The sequence below is a fragment of the Lissotriton vulgaris genome, chromosome 2_1 (genome assembly GCF_964263255.1).
Source record: "Lissotriton vulgaris chromosome 2_1, aLisVul1.2, whole genome shotgun sequence".
NCBI lineage: Eukaryota > Metazoa > Chordata > Amphibia > Caudata > Salamandridae > Lissotriton > Lissotriton vulgaris.
Window position 1 is genome coordinate 1511381563 of NC_141687.1, and position 17397 is coordinate 1511398959.

The window sequence follows — 17397 nt, forward strand, 5'->3', positions numbered from 1 at the left end:
ATACTGATTATTAGTTTGACAATTTGTTTTGTGTTTTTTAAAGTAAGAGTTACATTTTAAAATAATTTAAACCTAAAGGATTTGAGGTATATTGTTTTTTTTTTAGTTTAATTAATAAACAAATATTTTGTCATTATGTAAAAATGTCATTAAATAATGTTCTGTACATAATAATTCTGTGCTATAGAGTTTTTGGCTGTTTGTGCTATTGGAGAATTTGAGTATATGCATTGTTTTAAAAATGTTTAATTTTAATAACATTTTATTAAACTTAAAAATATTAAATATTTTAACATTTTCAAAACTTCTAAGTAATTTTATGATTGCTTTATAATATTTTTTTTTTGAATGGCTTATGAATTTATATGGGTGTTGTGAATGTGATACACAAATATATGCACTTAATGTTTGTTAGACTAGATTTAGAATTGTAAATGTTTCACTCCAATATATAGGCTTCCCCTCTTATTAATTACATTTGTAAAGCGCAACTTTCACCTTACAGGTATACTGCATGTCGTTGATAGATTAGAGTTAGAATAGTAAATTTGACCTCCCCGTGTATACATTATGAGAATAGTAAATCGGATTCCTCCCAGCCTCTACCCTCAACCTTTGTTGGTTTGGGGTTAGAATAGTAAATGTAAGCTCCCCCCTCCACAATGCCAATGCTTACACTTTCTGTATTGTTCATTAGACTGGAGATGGATAGTACATCATACCCCCAATTTATGTGTTTTCCCGAATGTTTGCTGGTCTGGTGTTAGAAAAGCAAGTCTGATCATCAGCTATGCACTTCCTTAAATGTTTGTTAGACTTCAGTTTGAATAGTAAATCTGACCCCACACCCAAACGTTAGCACTTTCTCTATTGTTTCTTAGACTTGAGTTAGAATACTAAGGCTCTCATTTCGATACCGGACAGACGGACCATGTGTCCGATCGCCGGGCCGTGGGTCAATTCCGCCCGCCAGGACCACAAACCAATCTCCGCTGTATTACAATGCATCCAGCCATATTCTCTGACCGCTGTGATCGGAAAGCCCTCGGCTTAGAGCTCAGCTGTCGGAAAGCTATCGGTTCAGACCCATGCTGTATTGTGGCACATTGAAAAATCTGGACATAGATACTGAGGTGCAAGAATTCCCCAGCATGGTGCACAGCGGTGACCGAATACCTGCCATGGATTGTACCGATTGCTAAGCTCTGCCCATGGACCACAGTGGTCGTTAAGCAAGTCCATTGGATGATTTGAATTTAAACACAGCTGATGGCTATTATCAAAGTGGACACACATAAATATCAAAGTTGAAAGTTCATCTCATCCCAGACCATGATCATTCTCCCCATTTTCCAAAAGAGCCAGATATCGTTTGCATAGAAGGCAGCCGTTATCACAATTCCTGCACACACTTCACACACGTTTTCTACAAAAATCACTATCTCATTCCTTGTTTAGGTCACTATTTACATTTCATTCTCTGTCACAAACCTCATTTTATTTTTCTTATTTGCGATATGTCATCAGCCAAAACCCCAAGTTTTTCGGACACAGAGTTCACAGCGTTGGTCGGTGAAATCATCCGACATACTCCTCAAAATCGAAGAAATGCAACGTGGGACTGGATTGTCGATTAGGTGAATGCTGTGTGTTCCACTGTTTATTCAAAGGAGGACTTCAGGAAGAGGTGGCAGGACTTGAAGGTGAGGGTCAAGAGACTGGCTACAGGCACTATCTTGTGGCCTTCAAAACTTGCGGTAGTCCTACTGGAACCTCATTGCAACTCATACCCTGGGAGGAAAAGGTGTACACCATCCTACAGTCAGAGGGCTTGATCAGAATACCTGGGGGATTGGAGACTGGTTAGTAACACCTCAACAACTCACACACAAGTTCACTGTTTAAATGCACACATCACAGCTATTGCCATAGTAATGTTCATCTGCTGTATTAACACTCATTATGTCCTGTTGTTTACCCACTAAACAAGATGTACTACTGCTTTCTGGTCTAGACCCACTTGTCTGCCATCTTGCAGCTGATCATCAGCTCACATGCAGGCAACCATTGCTCCAGTCTGGGGGTTGAGTGACTGAAGTGACTACATCTACCATCTTTCCCTGTTTTTTTACCTCTAAAAAAGATGTACTACTGCTGTCTTGCCAGACCCACTTGTCAACCATCTTGTAGCTGAACTTCATCTCACTTGCAGGTAGCCATTGCTCAATTTTGGGCGATGGGAGACTGAAATGACTACATCTACTATCAGGCCCTGCTGTTTGCCCATTAAACAAGATGTGCTGCTGTTGTCTGTCCAGACCCACTTGTCAGCTATCTTGCAACTGATCGTCGGCTCACATGCAGGTTGCCATTGCTCAAGTCTGGGGAATAGAAGACTGAAGTGACCACTTCTACCATGCGGCCCTGTTGTTTGGCCACTATACAAGATGTACTACTGCTGTCTATCCAGACCCTCTTGTCAGCCATCTTGCAGCTGAACTTTAGCTCACTTGCAGGTAGCCATTTCTCAAGTCTGGGGGGAAGGGAGACTGAAATGACTTTATCTCCCTTCAGGCCCTGTTGTTTGCCCACTAAATAAGATGTACCACAGCTGTCTGTCCAGACCCACTTGTCAGATGTGTCTGAATAATTCCCCAGAGAATTCTTTGCAATGTAATCCAACACACCTAATGTTCGCCACAGGTTCAAACCCACTGTGTCACTGATGATTGGGCTGTACAAAACACACCGTAAACGTAACATTGTACTTTTTCTATAAACTGGTGGATCTGGTATGACTGCCCAAGGTCAAGACACACCCCAGACTCCATCTCCAACCCATGATCAAGCCTTCAGTAATGCCGGTTCTCCTGGAGGAGTTGACGTGGATGACTGAGCTGCCCATCTGGTGGGCCTGGCAGACAGCAGCAGTGACTTTCAGAACTACCACAACCACATCTCCCACCCCTGCAGCAACATCTCTGCAGACCTCTGCCCCAACAACTGGTGCACCTAGCACAGCCGACAGCGTTTCCTGCCTCCCAGTCCAACCTCAGGAGGTGAGGATTAGCAACCCTCTGAGTGAGGACACTGACGCAAATTCGACACACAGGGACTGCTGTGTCCACCGCAGAGCAAGGTACTACATAGTTTGAAGATCAGGAGTTGACCCAGTTCAGATTCCTGATAGTTTCAACGCCATATAGACAGAGCACCAATAAGACAGAGTTTGCGGTCTACAGCGCGGGCCATCCACTTTTGTGAATGACGACACACCCTGTGCTGGTTTGTGGTCTCCACAGACATATTCGTTAACTATTGGCCCTGGAACTCGAATTGCCTCTTATTCGTATCAGAATCAGTTGTAGCTTGGGTAATACTGGAACTGCACTGTCCTGAAGTGGCCATAATCAGAGGCTGAACCGCATCGACTTTCATTATCCATGACCAACAACATTTATTAAAAAGAAAGATATAAACCCAGTAGGGCTCTGACCAAAAAAATCAATATTGGATTCAATTAATTTGAACTATGTACAAGTTGGTCGAGCATGAATTATTGTTGGTTCCAAAAGACTGTTTTTCTATTGGTCCCTAAAGAAGGTCAGGTTATCCGTCATTGCGGAAACCTTGTTTGCCTAATTTTTAGCCAGCACTTAGTTTTCCAATCCTGATACAAGGTTGTATAATTAATTGATAGATTGTAGCCAATGTGTTGTGACTCACTACTTGCTTTTGAAAATTGATTAATAAACAATTTCATTAAGTAAAAGTTTTTGCATTACTAAGCGACTCTGCAATTAGTGTCTTTCTTGATTTTTGGTAGAGCAATCCCTTTATAAATTCAATTGATATACTTTATATGAATTAAAACATGAAGCAATTACACAAGGCGAGTAGTTCTGCAAGAGGTTAGAAATAAAAAGTGAGCCTCTTTTCAAGTTTTTTTTATATATTTATCCTGCTAGATCTCTTTTCTTTGTTCACATCTGGTGGGTCTGAGCAGACAGCAACAGTGACTCTCAGCCCGCCCACAACCACATCTCCCACACCAGCAGAAACATATGTGCACACCTCTGCCCCAACAACTGGTGCACCTAGCACAGCCGGCAACATCTCCTGCCTCCCATTGCAACCGAGGAGGTGAGGATTAACAACCCTCCCAGTGAGGACATAGGAGGAAGTGGGAGGGTCAGGCTGTGTCAAGGACATAGGCCCGTTGGAGCAGGGGTGCTAGGAGAGTTGCAGGGAACCATCTAAGTGAGGCCTGCTGCCAGTGAAGCCCAGGCCAACGTTGAGAGACTCCTTGGCCTCTATGAGGACAATCAAGGAGTGATGGTCGCAATATCATGGGACCTTTGGGAGATGAAGCAGCTACAGAGGTCTATAGATCAGCGGCTTTAGGCCCACAATGAGAAGAATGTTGAGGTGATCGGGGTGCTGAAGGAGATAAGTACCACTTTCCCCAGAAACTGCCCCTTCATCTGGTACTACAACATCTCGCCCATTAACATCTGATGCTGCCACACTAAGGGAAGCCCTGACTGAAGAGGGGCCCTCAGACACCCCTGTGGCTACTACCATATTTGTTTCATCCACAACAGTGGCTACTGCTTTCTTACTGTCAACTATTTTGTTGTCACGTCCAATTTTTCATTATATATCACTTTGTGCAACACAATACATTAATTAATCACAATGTCTCTGACTCCTGTGGCATCATTGACATCTAGCAAGGTTTCATGTTTTCCCGATGTGAAAAACAAAATCTGACTATGAACAATGAGTATGTGTAATAACATGTGAAGTGTCTACTTTGTGCATAGGAGTAACACAAACATCTCAAACCAACACAGACAGACAAGTGTGTAGCCTCAACCCAAGTTTATTAGAGTACCAACCGTAGGCTTGCATTATGTTAGTTACAGATCCAGTAGCATACAATGGTGAAATGATCAATGTCATGCACGACAAAGCTCATGTTGTGTAGAGGGCAAAACGGTAGGAGGTAGTACATCTCACAATGCCAAAACATTTTGCCCCATGCTAATTAGGTCATGTCAAAAGCTGGAACTATCATCTTGGTGAGTCAGTGAGGAAAATGAAACAAAAAATATTTGAAATACAGGTGTCACTGCACAGGTCCTTTCCAAATCTATGTAGCAACCTCTGGTGGTATGTCTCACACAAATGTCAGTGGTGTGCCACCTCACCATGTCTCACAATGATTAGTCACATCAACAACTACATCCAGTCCCTACATATAGAGGACTTGGCAAGTGTGAACGGAGAAATGCACAATTTGGTCTTACTATAACATTCTGTTGGAGCACATGATGGCATACATATGGCAATAGGAGCACCACTTGATAAGGAACAGTCCCAATTGATTCATTGTTACTTCCATTGTTGGACTTGGCCCTTTTTGCAGGCTCATCCCAGAACTTTTTGCCTTCCTCCTGTAGGTTGTCTGACCTGTTGTTGGTGGATTTATGACTCTGGGCACTATATCACTGCTGATCATTGCTAAAGTGCATGTGCTCTCTATGGTAAAATGGTAAGATTGGTCTACACCTTTTTGGCAGATTTAATTCACCTATCAGTCCCTTGTACAGTGGTATCCCATATACCCAGGGCCAGTAAATTAGATACTACTGGTGGGCTTGCAGCGCTGCTTGCACCACCCACCAAAGTAGCCTTTCAAACCTGTCTTAGCCCCCTGCCACTGTAGGGTCTGCATGCGCAGTTTACCGCCCATGTGACGTGGCACATAAAGTGGTTGCCACGTCTGCGACTCCCCTTTTACTACATATCAGTCACCCCTATGGTAGGCCCTAGCTAGCCCTAGGGTAGGGAGGACGGTGTCAGTGTCTTCTAGACCCGCTTCTGAGGCCAGTGGTATTCACATTGGAGCGTTACTCCGTTCATTGATCATTTTGTGCAAATCGAATGTCCTGTAGAAATTCTTTATCATTTTTATTATTCAACTGCTTTTAAACATTTTCGCCGCATTTTAACTGTGTGCACATTCTCTGATGGTATTGTAAATCTAGTAATCCTGACATCCTGATATCGTTCTTTGAGGGGTCACTGGGGGTTCATTTCACCTGAAGCAGCCTGTGCTCGTCTTTTCAGCCTGCCAGCCCTTGTCCGACTAGGTAACCAGTACCGTAAGCCGGAGGGCGGTACAGGCAGAGGCACGGACCTCTCAGCACACGAGCGGTTAGCGCTGTAGCTCTTTGCCTTGACGGGCTATTTAGGCCGGAAGGAACTGCCGGCCCAGTGCGGTAGGGAGGACGGTGGCAGTGTCTTCCTGACGCGCTTCTGAGGCCAGTGGTATTCACATTGGAGCGTTACTCCGTTCATTGATCATTTTGTGCAAATCGAATGTCCAGTAGAAATTCTTCATAATTTTTATTATTCAACTGCTTTTAAACATTTTCGCCGCATTTTAACTGTGTGCACATTCTCTGATGGTATTGTAAATCTAGTAATCCTGACATCCTGATATCGTTCTTTGAGGGGTCACTGGGGGTTCATTTCACCTGAAGCAGCCTGTGCTCGTCTTTTCAGCCTGCCCGCCCCGGTCCGACTCGGTAACCAGTACCGTAGAGCAGAGGGCGGGACAGGCAGAGCCAGGGACCTCTCAGCACACTAGCGGTTAGCGCTCTACCTCTTTGCCTGACAAGGCTATTTAGGCCGGAAGGAACTGCCGGCCCAGTGCAGTAGGGAGGACGGTGGCAGTGTCTTTCTGACCCACTTCTGAGGCCAGTGGTATTCACATTGGAGCGTTACTCCGTTCATTGATCATTTTGTGCAAATCGAATGTCCTGTAGAAATTCTTTATCATTTTTATTATTCAACTGCTTTTAAACATTTTTGCCGCATTTTAACTGTGTGCACATTCTCTGATGGTATTGTAAATCTGGTAATCCTGAAATCCTGATATCGTTCTTTGAGGGGTCACTGGGGGTTCATTTCACCTGAAGCAGCCTGTGCTCGTCTTTTCAGCCTGTCACCCCCAGTCCGACTCGGTAACCAGTACCGTAGAGCGGAGGGCGGGACAGGCAGAGCCAGGGACCTCTCACCACACGAGCGGTTAGCGCTCTAGCTCTTTGCCTGACAGGGCTATTTAGCCCTCCTATCTTACCGAGTGTGCAGCGGTCGCACGCAGGGGAGCGCCAAAGGACACGCCAAAAGCAAGCCTAAGAGAAGCCCGTCTGCGCCCGTCCGTGACAGGACGGGGCCAGGGGCCATGGCACTAATATCCTTAAAGGGAAGTGGCGCACTTAAGGAAAGGGTGAGTTATTCCTCCCTAGCTTTGATGTACATAAGGGAAACTCCACGGATTACATGAGGGACAAAAGAACAAACCCCTCCAGAGGGGCCGTTTTCATGTAGGCGCTGTCACTTTCAGGCACTAGGCGATCCAATTCCATGTAACACAGAACACCCCCAATATACGACTGCAGGAATCTCCGTCGAAACCACACAGGGAGCGAGGAATTTGTTCTGTAATGTAAGATCTTTGCCCAAACATTATACTGAGGTCTGGGATCTCATTTCTACCTACGTACCTGACCTCTGTTTCCTCACTGAGACATGGCTTAAACCTCACTCGGTCCCTGTTATTACCCTTGGGATTCCGGAAGGGTACAAGATCATCAGATTATACCGGCATCTAAAACAGGAGGGGGCATAGCTATTGTTCATAAATGTAGCATAGCCGTTTCCATTCTAGATCAATGTTGTAATTCTTATTTTGAAATGATGATTTTTAAAATTGGTACTTATGCCAAGTATTGCAGGAAGGGAGCACTAGTGTATCGTCCTCCAGGCCCTACAAAAAAAGTATCTGGCTCTTTGGTGGAAGTATTGGCTCCGTATGTCAATATGGACAAAGACTTCCTATTGCTCGGAGACTTTAACATCCACAGCGAGCTAAAGGATAAATTGGAGGCTCAGTCCTTCTTGAATGATCTCTCCCTGCTAGGTCTGAAGCAGTGTAACACTGGGCCCACCCATCAGACAGGGCACACCTTAGATCTGATCCTTTCTAATTTTCCTTCAATTAAGTGTTACGTACCAATACAATCTAATTGGACAGATCATCTTATTTTAGAGTTTTCCATGCCCAAAATTGATGTACCTCTTAGTCGTTCTTTGCAGATTCCGGTACGGCGAAGACAATGGCATAAAATATCCCATGAAGCCTTCAAGGAGATATATATTGCGCCGAACATTCAGCTCACGGAAAATATTGATTCCGCCCTATCTAAATATGAGCATGCCATACATACGGCAGTAGAATGTATCGCCCCACTTTTTTTTTTTTCAAAAACTTTATTCGGAAACATGTAAATCATGTCCATAAAAGTACATACATACAATACATGTTAAAAGGAAAAAAATACACTTAACAATCGCAATCCGCTAAAAAATACAGTATGATACATATAACGAATCAAATAACACACTTTAAAAAGTTTCCAATGGATAAATTATTTTAAAAATTCATTGTTTAAAAATTCATGCTTTTCCTAGAGCTGATGGCCCTGAGTAAATAACTAGCCGTATAAAAACAGATGTCATGGTGGTGCAAATTAAAAAGTAATTTCATTGCCGCTTTGATGGTTCTTGCTCCAAATTTAATAAATAAAGGTTTTAAAAAGAATTTACGATATTCACTATACAGGTTACATATAAGTAGAAAGTGCTCTGTGCTTTGTTCTGAAATATTGTCGCACCGACATGGACCTGTAGGGCGCATCTTAATCTCAGGGAATGCAACCAATAGGTGGACCGTACCCATCCTCATCCTGGTAAGAACAAACCGATGTTGCCCTTTAGTTACCTGGGGGAGGTAAGGGTGTAGGCCCACAAATTCATTCAGTTGGTTATAACGTATACAGGTGGAAAGTTTGAGATCATCCTTGGCTCGTCTTTCTGCACAATGGTTTAAGAAGATTGATTTCAGACTCTCTTTAGAGAGATCCGAAGCAGAACAGTGATCTAATGTAACGTTTAACCCAAACACACTAGAAAAGGATTCAATTGTGTATTTAATCCATGGGATTTTGAGAAAATAGTCTAGACGTAAACAATCCTCAATGATGGCCCTATTAAATGAGGTTTCGTCTTTCATCCAGACCGAGCGCCATAACATCAGAGGTCTCAGCAGTAATAGATCATTTAGATGATGCAGTCCTAATTCTTTGTGGACCAAACTATTAGCAGTGGATGTCGGGAGACACAATAATTTTTTCAGAAATGTATTCTCTTCTACCTGTAGAGGTTCTACCCTGGATACCCCCCATACCCCTGCTCCGTAGAGAGCAGCCGAGAGACACCTAGCTTCAAAGATCTTAAGCATTACTTTAGGCCTTCTACTACCTAATTTACTTGCAAAAGCAAACATTCCATTGGCACTCCTGATCATTTTGTCGCGCACCACCTTGTGCTCGACATCCCAGCGACCATTTTTGGAAAAGGTAACCCCCAGGTAGCAGAAATTTTCCACACACTGCACCACCTGGCCATCAATAAGATACCTATAGGGCTTTTTAGTTTTGACATTACTAGCTCCACACTCCATCACATATGTCTTGCTCTTGTTAATGACCAACTTTCTTTTTTCAATAAAGGCCACAAATTTGTCCATCAAAAGCTGTAGACCCCGAGGAGTCCTAGAGAGCAGCACAGCGTCGTCCGCATAAAGTAACACGGGGATGGTACTTGTGTTTACTCTAGGGGCGTCCGCTGGTGCCTTCTTAAGGATCGTGTCTACTTCATTAATAAACAGAGTGAAAAGCAGGGGTGCCAAAACACACCCTTGTCTAATACCTCTCCTGACCCTGAATTTGTCTGTACATTCGCCCGAAGGCCCGTACCGAACACTCGAGCTAAGCCTCTCGTACAGTCGGGCCAGAAAATATATAATTTCCCTAGGTGCTCCCATTTCTAGCAAGGTAGTCCATAGTATGGCGTGATCCACCAGGTCGAAAGCGCTGCTCAGATCAGCGAAACAAAGGTAGAGTGAACCATTTTTTGCTCGGGTGTATTTCCCTATCAGGAGTTCCAGGTTTAAACATTGTTCAATGCAACCTCTTCCTTTCCTGAACCCGTATTGGCAGTCTGTCAGTATCTGATTAGACTCTGCCCACTCTTCTAATCGGACGAGGAGTACACGGCTCATAATCTTGACGGACGAATCCAACAATGAGATTGGCCTGTAATTTTTAACGTTTCCTCGATCCCCTTTTTTGTGAATCGGAACTATTATTGATTCAGACCAGGTGCACGGGATAGTATAGCGAACAGCAGCATTAAAAACTTTGACTAGTACTGGCCCCCAAGTCTCAGGTGCGAATTTATACACATCAACTGGGACACCGTCGGGTCCCTGGGCCTTTCCGCCCTTACTAGCCCTGATGCTACTTAGGACCTCCTGTAAGGTGATATCTAGGCTAAGTACTGGCCAAGAGCAACTTATCGGCAACATTACCGTGTTAGGATTAAAAATGCCAGAAAAATGCTGTACCCATGATTCCTTACCTACGTTTGAGGTTAACACGGGGAGTTTATCATCTTTTAAAAAAGGGCTGTTTACTACTGCCCAAAAAAGAGTACAATTATTCGATACAGCCGCTAGATCAAATCGCTCCCAAGCTTCCTCACGTAGTTCAGCTTTCCTTTGCTTGAGAGCTAAGTTATAGTCAAATCTAAGCTTAGCTACAACCGTTTTGTCTCTAGGTTTGATGGATAATGCCGTTTTTAGTGTCTTCAGAGCCACAGTGCATGCATTATTAAACCATCCCCTTGCTTTATTGTTAAAATTTCCAGCAGCCCTAGTAAACTTACCACTAATAAAAACATTGATTTTTGTAAAGTGAAAAATACAGGCCTCCATATTTGATTTCTCATCAATAATTGATGTAATGTCATTTAAGCAGCATGAGATAATGCAATTAGAAGTTACTTCAGCTTTATCCCCTGCCCACCTTATTCTGAATCCGTTCGGCCTATGTACCTCAATGTTTGTGATGGGGCTACTATCTGGAATTATGCAAGCTTCCCAAAACCTAGTTTCAATAACAAGACAGTTATGATCACTAACCATGTGGTCTACAACCTTGACATCAGAACTAAAATGAGCTAGTTCGGAAGACATGCAAATAAAATCAATTAGTGTTCGCCCCTCTCCCCACAAAAGTTGGCAAGCTATCACCCTTCCCATCCTGCTCAATCTCTAGGATCTCCATATCATAGGCGAGTAGGAAGGAGTTCAGAGTTTCTCCATATGTATTGTGTTGGAAATGTGTAGATGGTTCTCCAACACGGTTCAAAGTGCCACACAACTTTTGATTAGAGAGAGGGCAAACAGAAATGTTAAAATCTCCAACATATATGAACTCAAAAACTGTATTAGAAGCTTTCATCAATTGTTTGATTGCGACGTCTAATTCTAAAATAACCATGTGTCTGCTAGCATCAAAAACATTATTATACATATTAATCAACAGAATGTTTTTGTCTGCCTCATCAGCTAACCACAGCAGTTGGGAATTATTGCCCACGGTGATATGCTCCTTCACCCTAATTCGCATTTTCACAGAAATCAGAATTAGCAAACCACCTTTGGCCCTCCCTGAGGTAGTTGCCACTGCTGGTAGCTCATATGCTACAAAACCATCAAGGCCCTTGAAATTTAGACACCAGGTCTCTTGTAAACATAGGATATCAAATGTTCTAATTAGTTCTAACCACCCTAATACTTCAAATTTGGAAACTAGTCCTGCTATATTCCAACTAGCAATATGGCAAGATGTTGAAGCCCCCTCTAAGGTATTGCAAGATGTACCCACAGACTTAGGCAGTGTACTACCTATAGTATTTGGGGACTGATTTAAGTCTACTCCTACGAACACTGCGGCAATCTCGTGTCTGACCTCTTGTCAATCGCAGTTATTAAGACCAGACAGGGCATCAAATCTGTTGTGTAATAGCAGGCTTGGTACTAGGGGAGAAGCCCAGCGGTTATGCATATTCAGGTTGTTATCCCATCCTAGTGCTGGCGTTTTTGGTAGGGTTACATTTTGCTGTTCCCCATAGAAAAATTTCAATGTTAGGGGAACCACCGTACCTCTTCTACGCTGAGGCGGAAGAATATGTGTTAAGACATTTGGAAGTACATCGGGGTGTGCAAATGTTACCGCCACACAGTCCCCTTTAAATCTTTTGGGGCGATTCCCTATCCAGGGGACACGTTTAACTGCTTTAATATCGTGCGCCAGTTGCTGTAGCCCTCCAGGCGCTAACCTCATATTACCTGAGAGCCAATGGAGGGCCTTACTACTCAGAGAGCTAGATGACTCGGTAATGCCGTCATCCAAAAGGGGTACATTAGCTAACACCAGTATAACAGGTGAGGCTTCCTCAATAAACTGCAGTGGGTCTGTACCGTGAACTTGTGCTTGTGGTAAATTTACTGTCAAAGGACGCCCTTCTGCTGTTGTTACATGTTGATTAACTTTCGGGGCCGGCATATGGACTGGATTAGTCAGCACACCAGATGTCCCTTCTCCAACTTGGTTAACCCCTTCGGTACCATTTTTTGTTATTAATAAAGTATTAAGACTACCTATTTCCTCCGTCAACTTTGTTTGCACACCTCCAAGTCTTTTTACTTCAGCCTGCAATTTATCTATTTTAGAGATCAGAGGTTTTACAATTTCAATAAGTTTACCCTCTACAACCTCAAGCAGTTTAGTTAACATTTCGTCATCTCCTCTGTTTCTTAAAGTCCCTTCCCCTACAGCCTTTTGGGGAGCTCTCAAGGAACCTGGGGATAATGTTCTTTTCCTTTTCACTCTTGGCCTTGGACCGCCCTGTTTCCGCTGATTCTTCACACAGGTGCGCACAGGCCGGGGTGTATGCTCAATCGGTGGTAAGTCATCCTCCACAAGATCAGTTACAGTTTCTGGATCAGAATCTATAACATTTTCAGAGTCTACATCCAGAATAACAGGGGATGGTAACGTAGTCAATGGCTGGCTGCCAGACTCAATAATAGGTGATGCGTTTGGTGAGACCCTGGTTTCTACCAACACGAAAGGGCTATCATCAGTTGACAGAGGTAAAGTAGGGCTTAACCTGCGCAAATCTGGTGACTGGCTTAGCCCAAGTGATTCCCTCCTTTGTTCATTTATTTTCTTTACTGTTTGCACAACATAGTTATCCATGGTGTTTGCAGGCAGAGCAGCAGGTTTCTTTTTGGACATCGTCTGTATATAACACAGGTAACAAACAACACAGGGACGACAACAGAGTCTTACTTGTAGGAGCGTCTCTGGGGGAACAGGGGGTCAGGCCCTGCCCCTGCCTCCTCCTGCCGATGAGGGCCGTAGAGGGCCCGCCCTTTGCCCGGGCTTCGCCCCGGGCGTCCCGCTCGCGTCCCGCGACGCGGGGGTGCTCCTGCTTTTATTCCTCTTCCCTAGCGCTCACAGGGCGCTGCCACGTCACTCTGACGCGCCGCCGCGGTGCCTGCCGGGATTTGCAGTCTCCCGGAGCGGCGGCGCGGAGTCCGGTGTTTCTTGACTCTTGGCGGCGGTGGCGGCGGTGTGGGCAGTGTCCTCTGCCTTCCTTCCTCTGTGGGCGAGTAAGGTAAGTGCTACACACTCTCGGCAATGGCGGCGCTTTGGCTGTGGTCTCCCCCGCTCTGCCGGGGTGCTCCTGCTTTTATTCCTCTTTCCTAGCGCTCACAGGGCGCTGCCACGTCACTCTGACGCGCCGCCGCGGTGCCTGCCGGGATTTGCAGTCTCCCGGAGCGGCGGCACGGAGTCCGGTGTTTCTTGACTCTTGGCGGCGGTGGCGGCGGTGTGGGCAGTGTCCTCTGCCTTCCTTCCTCTGTGGGCGAGTAAGGTAAGTGCTACACACTCTCGGCAATGGCGGCGCTTTGGCTGTGGTCTCCCCCGCTCTGCCGGGGTGCTCCTGCTTTTATTCCTCTTCCCTAGCGCTCACAGGGCGCTGCCACGTCACTCTGACGCGCCGCCGCGGTGCCTGCCGGGATTTGCAGTCTCCCGGAGCGGCGGCGCGGAGTCCGGTGTTTCTTGACTCTTGGCGGCGGTGGCGGCGGTGTGGGCAGTGTCCTCTGCCTTCCTTCCTCTGTGGGCGAGTAAGGTAAGTGCTACACACTCTCGGCAATGGCGGCGCTTTGGCTGTGGTCGCCCCACTTAAATTATTTAAAAATCGACCTGCCAAAAAACAGGAAGTCTGGTTTTCCGAAGAGCTGAGGGTTCTTAAACGAACCGCCAGGAAACTTGAGAAAGCCAGGAGAAAATCGTACCTGGAGGTGGATAAATCCAGTTACCAGACGGCTTTGAGTATTTACCACAAAGCCATCAGAGTTGCCCGTAAAAACCACATTACTTTGCAAATTGAGGCGGCAGGCAAAGCTCCTAAAGTATTATATCAGATTTTAAATACCTTCTTAAAACCGGTGGCGTGTGAAAGTACGGATATGTCATCGCAACAACTATGCGACGACATTTCAGGCTTCTTCACTGATAAGATTAAAATTATCTATGGAAAAATCAGGGCGTCCATCCTACCTACAAGTATATATACTGTTCACACGCAGGTGAGAGTAGATGCTAATCCAGATACACTTCTCAAATTTCCTAATATTACCCGGTTGGAAGTGGAGGGGCTGATTGACAATATCAAGAGCGGGTGTCCATCAGATCAGATACCAGCAAGAATTATGGGAGTGGTGGGCAGGGCACTTGGTCCTGAAATCCAGAACCTTGTCAAACTCTTGCTTAGCATGGGCTGTGTCCCACGAGAGTGGAAAAAGGCTCTGGTAAGACCCATCTGGAAGAACACCTCCGTCATATGGACCAATCTCCCCAATCTTAGACCAATCTCCCTGCTCCCTTTTCTGGGAAAACTTGTCGAAAAGCACGTTAATAAACATCTTTCTAACTTCCTGGAACTATTTGGAAGCCTGGATTCCTCTCAGTCCGGTTTTAGGAAGAAATATAGTACAGAATCGGCCCTGCTGTCGGTAACAGACGATCTCAATATGTACCAGGAAAGGGGTATTTAAGCTGTCCTGGTGCTGTTGAATTTATCGGCAGCGTTCGATACTATATCACACAAGATCTTGATCGAACGACTGGCTGAGAGTGGACTGGAGGACATGGCACTGGCTTGGCTAAAGAGCTTTCTCTCCGACCGCACTCAATGTGTTACCATGGGTGAGTTCCGGTTGGCTGAGGTTAAGATCACCAAGGGGGTGCCAAAGGGCTCCTGTCTGAGCCCGACCCTTTTTAACATCTATATGGCCCCCCCTGGCAAAAATTATGAGAGCCTTTGGTTTTTGTCCAGTGTCATATGCTGATGACACCCAGCTGCTTTTCCCATTTAAATCTCTGGCCTCGGAGGTTAAGCGATCTTTCTCCGAAGGGATGCATGCGGTCTCCCAGTGGATGTCTTCCAACTTTCTTCAGTGTAATGTTGGTAAGACTGAGGTTCTGCTTTTCGGTGAGGCCAAGATACTATGGTCCCCTGACTGGTGGCCACTAGATCTGGGACCAGTTCCTGAACCAAAGCAAGTGATCAAGAACCTCAGGGTCCGCCTTGAACAGGAGTTATCCTTGAAACAACATGGAAATAATACAGCGGGCCCTGTTTTCATGTGATAGGACTCCTTCGCAAGGTATTTCCACTCCTCCCTGACTCCACTAGAAAGACGCTGGTCCAGGCCTTAGTGCTCAGTCGGCTCGATTATTGCAATGGCCTTCTGGCATCTGCAAATGAAGAGGTACTGGACCGACTCCAAATGGTACAGAACACTGCGGCCAGATTGGTCCTTAATGCTCCTCCCAGATCCCCTTCTAAACCTCTGCTGGAAAAACTCCACTGGCTATCTGTCCGCCAAAGAGTTAAGTTAAAGATATGTTGTTTAGTACACAAGGGACTACATGACTTAGGACCCTCTTATCTGGCAGAGAAATGTGTTCCATATGTCCCCACACGCACCCTAAGGTCAAGTAATCAGCTCCTTTTGAGGGTGCCCATGATTAAAAGGGCCAGACAGGGAGGTAAAGCACTGTCAGTGGTGGGCCCAACATTATGGAACAAACTACCTATTCTGCTTAGACAGTGCTCGGACCACCTTGCCTTTAGAAAAAAACTGAAAACCCTCTTGTTTCAGGCCTAACCGGCTTGGCCGAGATTTATCAAATATGAATCTCTGTTTAGGATTAACTGCCCCTTCTTTGCCACTGGTGTTTCTGGAGCGCGGAGATACTCCTTCGGGCGTTTATTCAAGCGAGTTACAAACCAGCAAATAAATATTGGCAGGGTACAGTGTAGGTAAAAGGCAGGACATGTGCCTTAACTGTGTAGCATGTCCTGGTATTGACAAACAGCCTATTTGATTTCTCACTGCTGTGAGGCTGCCCTCTCATAGGGTTCAATTGGGGATTCCCGGATATGTGCTTCAGTGGTAATTCCTGATCTGAGAGGGGTACCGTGATCAAGTTTGGTGTGTTTGAAATAAGGATTAATCCTGGTTATTGGTGAAAGCAGATTTATTATTACTATTTTAGAAATGCCACTTTTAGAAGTGGGCATTTCTGTGTGCTATGTGTCTTTGTGCCTTCCTTATGTATATTGACCATCTGGTTCTTATTGACAGGATATAGGGGATGTGCATTCACTCCAGCCAGTCCCTGAGGGGGTTGAGGTGTGTCCAGTCCTGCCTGGGTGACTCAGTGCTAGGCTGAATAGACCTTGGCTGGATTTAAGAGTAGCACGAGGAGTTTCCACTCGCACCTGAATAGGCCTGGTCTCCATTTGGAGTGGTGAGAGGGGTAGCACCTGAATAGGGCTGTTCCTGTTTTCCACAATGAGGGCTCAGCCCCGCTGTGGTGTGTCTGGGGCCAAGGCTTACACTAACAATGAAGGTTGTTGTGCACTTGCGAATGTAATTTTAGTGTGCCCCCCGAACTGGTTTGGACTGGGCTCAGCGCCCTGTGCCAGGGGAGCACAAAGACATATTGACTATAAGTACTGGGGCTGTGACCCCATGTCTAGAGAACTGAAAGAACAGAATAACTGGAACTGCTGGGTGCCAGGAGGAACCGCCATCCTTGACTCCCTACTTGTGGGAGCAAACCTGCTGCCCATTGGGCAGTTGAAGGGACTGCTTCTTTACTGAAGAGACCTGGTGTGCTGGCCTGCCTGGGCCCTGTCTTCTGGGATTTACCAGGGCTGAGTGGCTGGCCTTGGAGAAATTTAAATAGCACTGGGGGAGCACCGTGCTTTCCTCCCTGTGAGGAGGTGTTGGTCAGCAAAGCGCGTGGAGTGCTTCCTTTTTGGTGTGCTGCAAAG